We start from the raw sequence: 9,252 nt of genomic DNA, 5'->3' as shown, positions 1-9,252 counted from the left end.
GGAGTGATCTCGCTCTATCGGCGCCTGAGTGTAAAGCGGCGACTCGGAGTCGGAACGGTCACAAGTCCTCGCACTATGAGGGCCATGTTTATCTACCCCCCCTCCCTGGATGCCCTCGTGGACTCGCCCTGCGGCCGGCGCCGCGCGCCCTCGCCCTTCCCCTCTGACGTCTCCGCCCCCAGGGGCGTGTTGGCGGGAGAATCTGAACCCGGCAGGGGGAGGGGTGGCGTTGTTGCAGACAGTCGATGGCTTGACGGCGCGTGGGCTGCTGGCTCACAGCGCGGCACTCTAGGCTCCATCGCGTCAATCACGGCGCGCGGACAGGGGCAGCGCCATGGGGGCTGCGTGCGTCTCCCGTGCGATACAGCCAGCCGCAGCGCCGGGCAGGGCGCCTCCCGCCAGCGCTCTGCTTGTGGCCGGGGGCTGCCCGGCGTGCGCTGCGCTCTGCCCCTTCTTTGCTTTGGGGCGCGCTACGCTGCCTTGCTGTGTTTTTAGTCACACGGTGCACTCCGGGTGTGCCGCAGCGTCGAGACTGCCTAGTACAGCGCTGTGCATGGCGCGGGCTTGTCCCTACCAGGAGTTAGTCCCGCGCAGCTGTTGCGCTTTACATTCACACCCGGCCTTAGCTGAATTAACTTTCAAGTCTGGGCAAACTCTAGTAGAGTAGCTTGCACGTCGGGTTGCACTGAACCGTATGGCAAAGTGTGTATTGCCTGAAGGATACGGTCTTAGAGCATATCACTATCCTAGACCCTAGTGTAATGTGCTTCCGTGGATGAGAGGGCGGTGGACTGGTTACACTACACTCTGTTACACTACAACACCGGATAGATATGTGACATCCTATATTATTTAGATCCATTTATATAGCAGGTGCCTGGTTTACAACTGGATTATTGCTGTCCCAAGAACCAAAGCCCTGTCCCTAGGAGCACAGGGGTGTCTCCTATTGCAGAGCCCTACACCCAGTAATACTGCCGGGGGTTTCTCCATGTAGCACTTAAAATACATAAAGACGTTTATTGAACATGTGTTGTAATCTGTGAACAAAATAGCTCAAGCCAACTCTCCTTTTAAAGAAATGAAAATAAAGGGAGAGGGAGAGAGTCCAGAGGCCGGTGCTTTTCTTAGAAACCCTGAGTGATCGCTTTAGTCCATTTATGCTGCGTCTCTGCAATGGCTGGTACCGGCTGTTTTGGAAGAAGGTTCACAAAACCTGCGCACAGGAAAATCTCCCTCAACTGCCCAGGGGTTAGCGGTTAGTTTTAGGCTGTTCAGTCAGAGGGTTTGCATCCCTGCCCAGCAATTCCATAGTTACTATTGTCATTCCACACCGTGTCACTCCGTGGCGTCCCGAGGGTCTCCGGCACCTGGGGGCCAAGCCTACATTTGCTCACTCGCCCTCCCCCCCCACCGCCTCACGCAACCCGTGCAGGGCAGGAGGGGTCCCGATGCTGTCCCCCAACTGCCCTGGGGAGGAGGAGTCTGTACCTGCGGGGAGGACATGAGGCGCTGGGGAGGGAGGGCCGCAAATGTAGGCTTGGCGCCTCCGCCTCCCTCCTCCCTGCACTTACATGCTGCGCGGCACCCCCTCCCCCGGCTTGGATGGGGCGGCCTCACCCCTCGGCCTAGGGAGCGGGCTGGACTGCCCTTCACAACACTTATGGGGGGGAAGTGTGAGGAGTGCCCCTCAGAGCCTCCTGTGCTCCCCCCCCTCCATCCATCACGAAGGGCCTGTGGGGAGCAGGCCGGCCCTTCACGCCGTGCGCGGGGCAGGAGCTGAAGCAGGAGCAGCCGCCCCTCAGCCTCCTGCACCCCCTGCCTGTCTTGAAGGACCGGCCCATTGCCCCGCACTTAACACCCCGTTGCAGCCCCACAGCCCGCCGCCAGCTCAGCTGAGGTGGCCTCATCTCTCCACCCCCCAGTCTGGGGGACGCCGGGTTGGCCCTTCACAAGGAGCAGGGGCGTAGGAGGCTGAGGGGATGTCTGCTCCTGCTTCCGCACCTGTGCATTGTGAAGGGCCTACCTGGCTCTCTATCCCCCCAGGCCGGAGGGGGAGGCCACCCCATCTGAGCCCGCTTGTAAGTGTGCTCCGGGCTGGCCCTTCACGGCGGGCGGGGAGCACAGAAGACTGCGCCCCTCAGAGCCTCCTGAGTGTGGTGAAGGACTGGCCCAGCGTCCCCTTTTTGTTACCGCCAAAAAGGAAAACAGAATGTTTGAAATAAAATGTTTCAGGTATTCTGTGAAATGAACTACAAATGCAATAAAAATAAGGTATTCAAAAGTTTGACAAATGGAGGCGGGGGCCTGCTCATAGCTGTGAAAATAGCCTTCCAACGTTAACAGAATATACCAGATACTATGTTGTGTTTTCGGCCTGGTTACTACTGGGAAAGTTAGGAGCCGGAATTCAACCTTTTTTATAGTTCCACCAGTGGTAAAAATGGTGGTGGTTTTAGGGGAAAGATATTCTCTGTCAAAAAGCAAAAGAGCAAATATCTTTATTTAAATAGGCATTAGATGGGACTTTTGGAATCTGGGGAGGAAGGGAAAGGTGTTCTGCAAACTTAGTCTGCAAGAAGCAATACTGTGGGGAATGGAAAGGGGAGGTGTTTCTTTCCTCATCCTTGTGGCACAGAGTCAGAGTTTACTTTCTTTTGTCAGAAGGTAGCTTGAACTAGACTTAAAAGGGGTTGCTGGTATAGATATTCTGGCAACCTCTCCACCTCTAGTGGAGACTCAGACTTTAAGGTCAGAAGGGACTGTCGTGATCATCTAGTCTGACCTCCTGCACACTGCAGGCCACACAACCTCATTCACCTACTCTGAAATAGACCCCTCACCTCTGGCTGAGATACTGAAGTCCTCAAATCATAGTTTAAAGACTTCAAATTACAGAAAATTCACCATTTACGCTACTTTAAACCTACAAGTGACGCATGCCCATGGTGCAGAGGAAGCTGAAAAATCCCCAGGGTCTTTGCCTATCTAACCCAGGCATACTTTAGGGAAAATAAGATCAATCCTGCTCTGAAGCAGTAGATTAGAGAGAGTGTAGATTGCTTCTTCTATACCCACGTTGCCTGCAGATCCCAGTTTTCTTAAGCCGGAAGGTCCCAAGCATGCAAAGCTGTCTTCCACAGTCTGATTTGCTGCTCCCAGGATCCAAGGCTGTATTTTTCTTAAATGTGTTGGGAGTCCTAGGATGAGCTCTTGCTATTTGTTGGTTCCTATTTACACATAATAATGTTAAAATGTCTAAATACTCCATTTTCACCCTGCAAACATGTTTGAAATGCATTAACTTATCCAAGCATCAATAACATTCTCATTGAAACCTTTATGGTTTAAAATACGTAGGTGTTCAAAACAGATCCACCACTAGCAGTGTCAGAAATATGAGCATATGATTAACAGTTTGTATTAGTAGGGCATCATACAAGAAGTTATTAGAATAGAGATTGTTACACATGGCATCCTTTGACTGGGACGGAGGATTTCAATCAACTACCCAGGTGCTGGGGACAGTGGTATTAGCAGTTCAGTAGGTGGCATGCTTCCCAGTGTGTTCAGCACTGAACAAGTGCTCCATAAATGGTATTAGGAAACATTGTGCAAATCTAGAACTGAGAACCTGCCCACTGCTGATCACTGAGGAGCCAAACGCACTCTTTAACCTTGTCTCCACAACAAAAATGAAAACCACGTTTAAATGTTGTAGCCACATCATATTAGAGTAGGATTCATGCATGGGGAAGAAAAGCCATGTTATAACCTTATTTTAACCCTGGTATCTACCTGGGCTAAAACAGGTTATGTTTTATTCCTGTATGACAGGATAGGGACAATAACCTCCATAAAAACACTTAAATGATGTTGAAATACGGTTATTTTTGTAAAGCGACATTTGTAAAGAATAGGAAAGATGAATATCAATGTCCTGTCCAAATTTCATTTGATTTTTTTTCTATCTTTGTAGCTTATCCAGCACTTCTTACTGTACATGGCATTCCTCACTTCCTGCCCTCAAACTGTCATTTGGTGTTGCTGTGCTCAGTTAAACAAATGCCAGGCTTCACCCTGGAGCTGGCTGCATTTCCACAGTTGAAATGATCTCACCAGTATAGTTTGTAAAGCACTTTGAGACCTTTCGGGATAGAAGGTTTTACATGAAGATATGGCCTTCAGCATATTGTGGAAAACTTCCAAGTCATTTACAGTACTTGTCAGAGAAAATTTGTATAGTCATCTTTGCTAATTGGGGTTCCGAAAAACTAAGGTAATACACAGAAATATTTGTTTAACAGAAAGGTTTGTTCTTTCCCAGCCTTGCTTCTCTTACTGATTCTTTAGTGGCCACAATACATTATAGACAACCAGGACTTATATTACACAGCAGAATTGTGACTGTGTTGCAGGATCAGAAGAAAGAGTGGGGCAGCAACAAGGTGTCACCCATGTATTAAACATATGCATATCCATGTGTTCTTGCTTACTAGTTTCTGAGCTCTTATGTTGATGTTCTATGTAGGGAGACAGGGCTGATTGGAAATCCACATCTGGGTGGCATGACTTACAGGTGTTGGATCCCCTTTTTGGCAGATTGAGGAACAGAAAGGAGCAAAAGGACTAGGGCTTAATCATGGTTACCTATTGTGGTATCACCAAATAGTGCTGAACACTATTTGTGCTGGTCTACATTTAAATGCTAAACCATGTTCAGCCCCCATTCAGCTAACATGACTGCTGACAAACATGTTCTAACACATATTGCAGTCCAGGCCTGCTAGAACAGAAGAATCAAAGGAAGCTGGACAACACAGAAAAATATTAAACCATCTTCATTATTAGCAAAATGAGCAGATAATAAAAGTCAAGTATGTTCTTTCCCCAGCCAAATTTGCTCACATGGAAAGTTTCCCGTTAGGTTTGCTAGTTGAAAACAGTTCTTAGTCCAGGTGTAAGCTGGTGGCACGGTCCAGCTGGGGCATCACGACCCTTTCTCAGGCCCAGACTCCAAGAAAGGCCACAACGCCTTGGTCTAGGAGAATAAGTGGTGCCAATTACAAGTCTTTAGCCCCAGCCCCCGGCACAGTGGGCTTCCCTCACACTCTGTAGCCCTCTGGCCCTCATGTAAGGCAGGGCTGATAAGGAATCTACAGCCCCCAGCCTTCCAACAGGCGGGGTTAGCAAGCAGTCTAGTGCCCCCCCGCCCTCCAGCGGGCAGGGCAAGCGAAAAAGTCGAAAGGCCGGGGGCTCTAAACAGGCAGGGCAAGCAAACAGTTTACAGCCCCCGGCCCTGAAGCCGGGCAGGGCTGGTGAGATGGTCAATAGCCCCCAGTCCTCAAGCGGGCATGGCAGGTAAAGCGACTATAGCCCCCGGCCTTACAGTCAGGCGGGGCTGGCAAAGCTCGGTATTCTCTGGCCAGTAGTTCAGAGGAAGCCAAGCACTCCCGGGGTGGTTAGGAAAGGAGGGGGAAGGGGGACGCAGGCCCACCCAGTTGCACTGCGTCCCAGCCCAGGGCCCTATCAGTGGCAAACCACTTTGCCACTGAGGCAGCAGGGATTCAGCCACAACACGCTGATAGGTTTAGCCCCTCTCTAGTCGACTGTCCCTGGGCTACTTCCTCCCACCCTTTTCCTGGGTACCTGCAGCCAGATGTCTCCCTCTGGGTCACTGGGGTAGACGGCGATTGGGAGCCCCACGAGTCCCTCACCCTCGACTGGCGGCAGGTCCAGAAACTCCTCAGTGTTATCAGTGGACGGCAGCTCCTCCAGGTTGCAGGGTCCCAGGGGGTCCTCCGGTATACCAGGCTCAGTCTGCTCTAGTGGGTCCCTGACATCAGGCAGCTCCTCCAGGTCAGGGCTGGCCTCAGGGGGTTTCTCCCACTCCACAGTCTCAGGTAGCTTCTCTCAGCTACTAGGGCCCGGCGGCCTTCTCCAGTCACAGTCCAGTGGGCCCAGCAGTCCATGCAGGCTTTAGAAGTTCCGGTCGGTGGGGCAATTGCTTCAAACAGCTGCAGGGCCTGGATCAGGCCTAGACCGCAGCCTCTGAGAAGACACATATGCTTCTCGCAGCAGCTTCCCCCGACTGAGCTGCTGGGCCAGCCTTTTATACTTCCCTTTCCTGCCCTGGCTCCGCCCCTCTGCTCCCGGGTTGTTTGGCCTACAGGGTTTGGTTCTACCCAATAGGGGCGTCGCAACCCTTCCTCTGGCCCAGGCTCCGAGGAAGGCCACAGCACCTTGCTACACCAGGATTTATTCATAAAACATATTGAGCTAACCTAATGAAAAAAAGCAAGCTGTGCACTGAACTGCACACATCAGTTGCAAGTCAACAGTATTCATCTACTAGGGCTTTGCAATGCACACAACTTATCTTGGAACTTCTTTAACATATCTGTGATATGCAAGTGTGTTTTTTCCAAAAAAATCGATCTGTTTTTTGTCTTCTCATCAGAACCATTTTTTCCACTGAGATAGTAAAGTAATTTGAAATGGACCTAAAATAATAGTTAGAAATCTTTTTTTTTTTTAAATGGTGCCAGAAGTCTCATACTTAGGTGCTAAAACTGTAGACATTCTTACGGGCACTAGGCCAAATCTTCTTTCCTTTTCACCTGTATAGACTAGGAGAATTGAAGCAACTGGAGCTACTAGTATGAGGGATTGCTGTTTGCTAGAAGCTGGGAAATGGATGACAGGATGGGTCACTTGATGATTACCTGTTCCGGTCATTCCCTCTGAAGCTCCTAGCATTGTCGGAAGACAGGATACTGGACTAGACGGACCATTGGTCTGATCCAGTATGGCCATTCTTATGTTCTTATGAGAAGAATCAGGTGCTTTCTGTTTTGATCAAGTTTATTGATTAACTGATTGTTTAGATAATAGGCTTCTGCTATTTGCAATAATATGGACATCTTCATATCAGGAATTTATGGTTAGATCCAAAATAAGGAAACCAAGTAATAGCTAATTCTAGCATGCATGCATAATCTCCTTCTTGAAATAAGAGTTATTGGGTTCAATACGGAGGTAACTGGGTGAAATTGTCCCTTCTGGCCTTAAACACTATGAATCCATGAAAGGAAAAAGGAAAAAGGAAAAAGGAAAGAATTCCTTTTTATATTGGAAAATAATTCACAATGAAAGTTTACTCTACATAGAGGATATGCATTTTAATAGTTAAAAGCAAAAGAACTTAGAATGATTGTGTCAGCGGTTTCTGAAGTGGTACTGAACAGGATTTCTCAGCTCTTCAAGTTTCCTTTTAGACTTGGGAAGAAAGGCTGGGAATTTGGTTTTTGCTATGTTAAGTTTAACATGAGGGCAAGAAATCCAGGAGGAGACGATAGAGAGAGAGGCAGGATAATAGGACTTAAAGGCATTTATGAGTCTTCAGTAGTGCCTGTAAAGTGCCTGAAGATCATCAGACAGAAAGCGCTAGAAATGCAAAGTATTATTAAATAATCACACAGTACTTACTTTGCATTTTTTAATTAATTGGTGTCCTCATTATTTTGCCTTCTTCAATTGTAGTTCCCCAGTCTGAGCAACTTGAAACAGCCTAGAGCCTTCTGGTGTTGTAAAGCTGAAAAATAATTAAGTCGCCGCATTGATATTTGTTGCTCAAGTGCCCCTCCTAATTTGTTACTTAACTGACAGCAACCTAGGGTATATTTAATACTTCAGCTTCATGGCAGTATCAAGTAGTACAGAACCTGATATAACTTCAGGTTAAAGTGATGGTATTCAACCCCCTGGATGCATCTTGTCATTTTCAACACCGCCCTCAGCAGTCAGCAAACACAGAATGAGGAGGGAGGGGAAGGTTTCTTTATGAAACAGAGTTCTCACCATTTGACCAAATCTAATTGTTAACAGAACACCACTTACGTTTCATCCTTTTCCTGAATTTATTTTCTAATTAGGAGGCTGAATGATCTGTTATCTAAAACAAAATAATGGGAGTTGGGAAATTTCTATTTCAGTAATCGGTTGAGCCACTAACATCCTGTGACCTCGTAGAAACTCACCTAACTCCCTAATGTTTAAATCAAACCAACTGAAAATTGGGTAGTGTTGTAACAGGTGAGGATAGTAGGAGGTAATGTATCCAAAGTAGACCTTTGAAGTGTTAGTACCTTGTAAACGGCATCCATATCTGTGTCTTTTGGTGTTGTGCATCATAACCATATCCTCTCAAGTCCTTATTTTCCAATACATTAACTGTATTGCTTCCAGCACTAACTGTAAAGTTGCTTGATTTCTGTATAATAAAATGATTCTGAATGGCTGTACACATAGAGTCCTCCTAGCTATTTCACACCTCAACTCCTACCTCTCAAGATTCGCAGTAAGGTCTCCAGTTTGACCTATGACACAACATTTCAATAATTAGGATATTCTTAATGCAGAGATTGCTCTCCAAGGCATTGGTACCTCTACTAGTGTAAGCTTGATTTTCCTATCTTCTTCTCTGTTATAATCCAAGAGACCCTTTTATCATCCTTGTTGCCCACTTTGATAATGACTTTTCAATTCAATAAACTTCATGTGCCATGGTCCTCAAAATTTTACAAAGGACTCCTAGCCTTTTATTCAGCAACATCATGCTCTCTTTCAGTTTGTGTTCCACTTAGTTGCAAACATCCCAGCACTTTTTTTGTATCTGCTGCAAGACACCCAGAAGTAGATGCTTATCCCCACCATTTCCCCTGTGATCCCTCTTAAAATATGCAAGAATAAAACACAGAACACTTTGTAAACCAATTACCACATCTGATCTCATTTTGAGTTGTCACCAGTACATGATTGTAAAGAAAATAAGTATTTACTACCAGATTGTACTATCAATGAATGGGTTGAACATGTTGACAAAGGAAGAGGCTTCTATTTACACACACCATTCTCCACATTCATAGCAAAGGACATACTGACAAAGCACAGAATTTAAAACATATTGCATCCCATGGGTGTTTTCCATTACTGCAGAAGAAACTTTTAGATTCCAGCAGCTACAGTTTTCCCACTTACTGTCTCATCAAGTGTATTTTCCACCCTTTTAAATAAAGTGCTTGCTGCTTTTATTACATGAACTTAACGAATTATGTAGCCAGACTGAAAGCTCTATTCCTGTATAACAGAAGTCATATAAATATAATATATCATCTTTTGCTGGTTCTACAATATTAAATGTTTTATAATAAAGAGCTCAAGGTTACAGATTCAGAAAGTTGTACTCTTATT

Source organism: Emydura macquarii, unplaced genomic scaffold (assembly GCF_026122565.2).
Source record: "Emydura macquarii macquarii isolate MOO-44397 ecotype Brisbane River unplaced genomic scaffold, CSIRO-AGI_Emac_v2 contig_2795, whole genome shotgun sequence".
Classification (NCBI taxonomy): Eukaryota; Metazoa; Chordata; order Testudines; family Chelidae; genus Emydura; species Emydura macquarii.
This window is presented reverse-complemented; position numbering follows the sequence as displayed.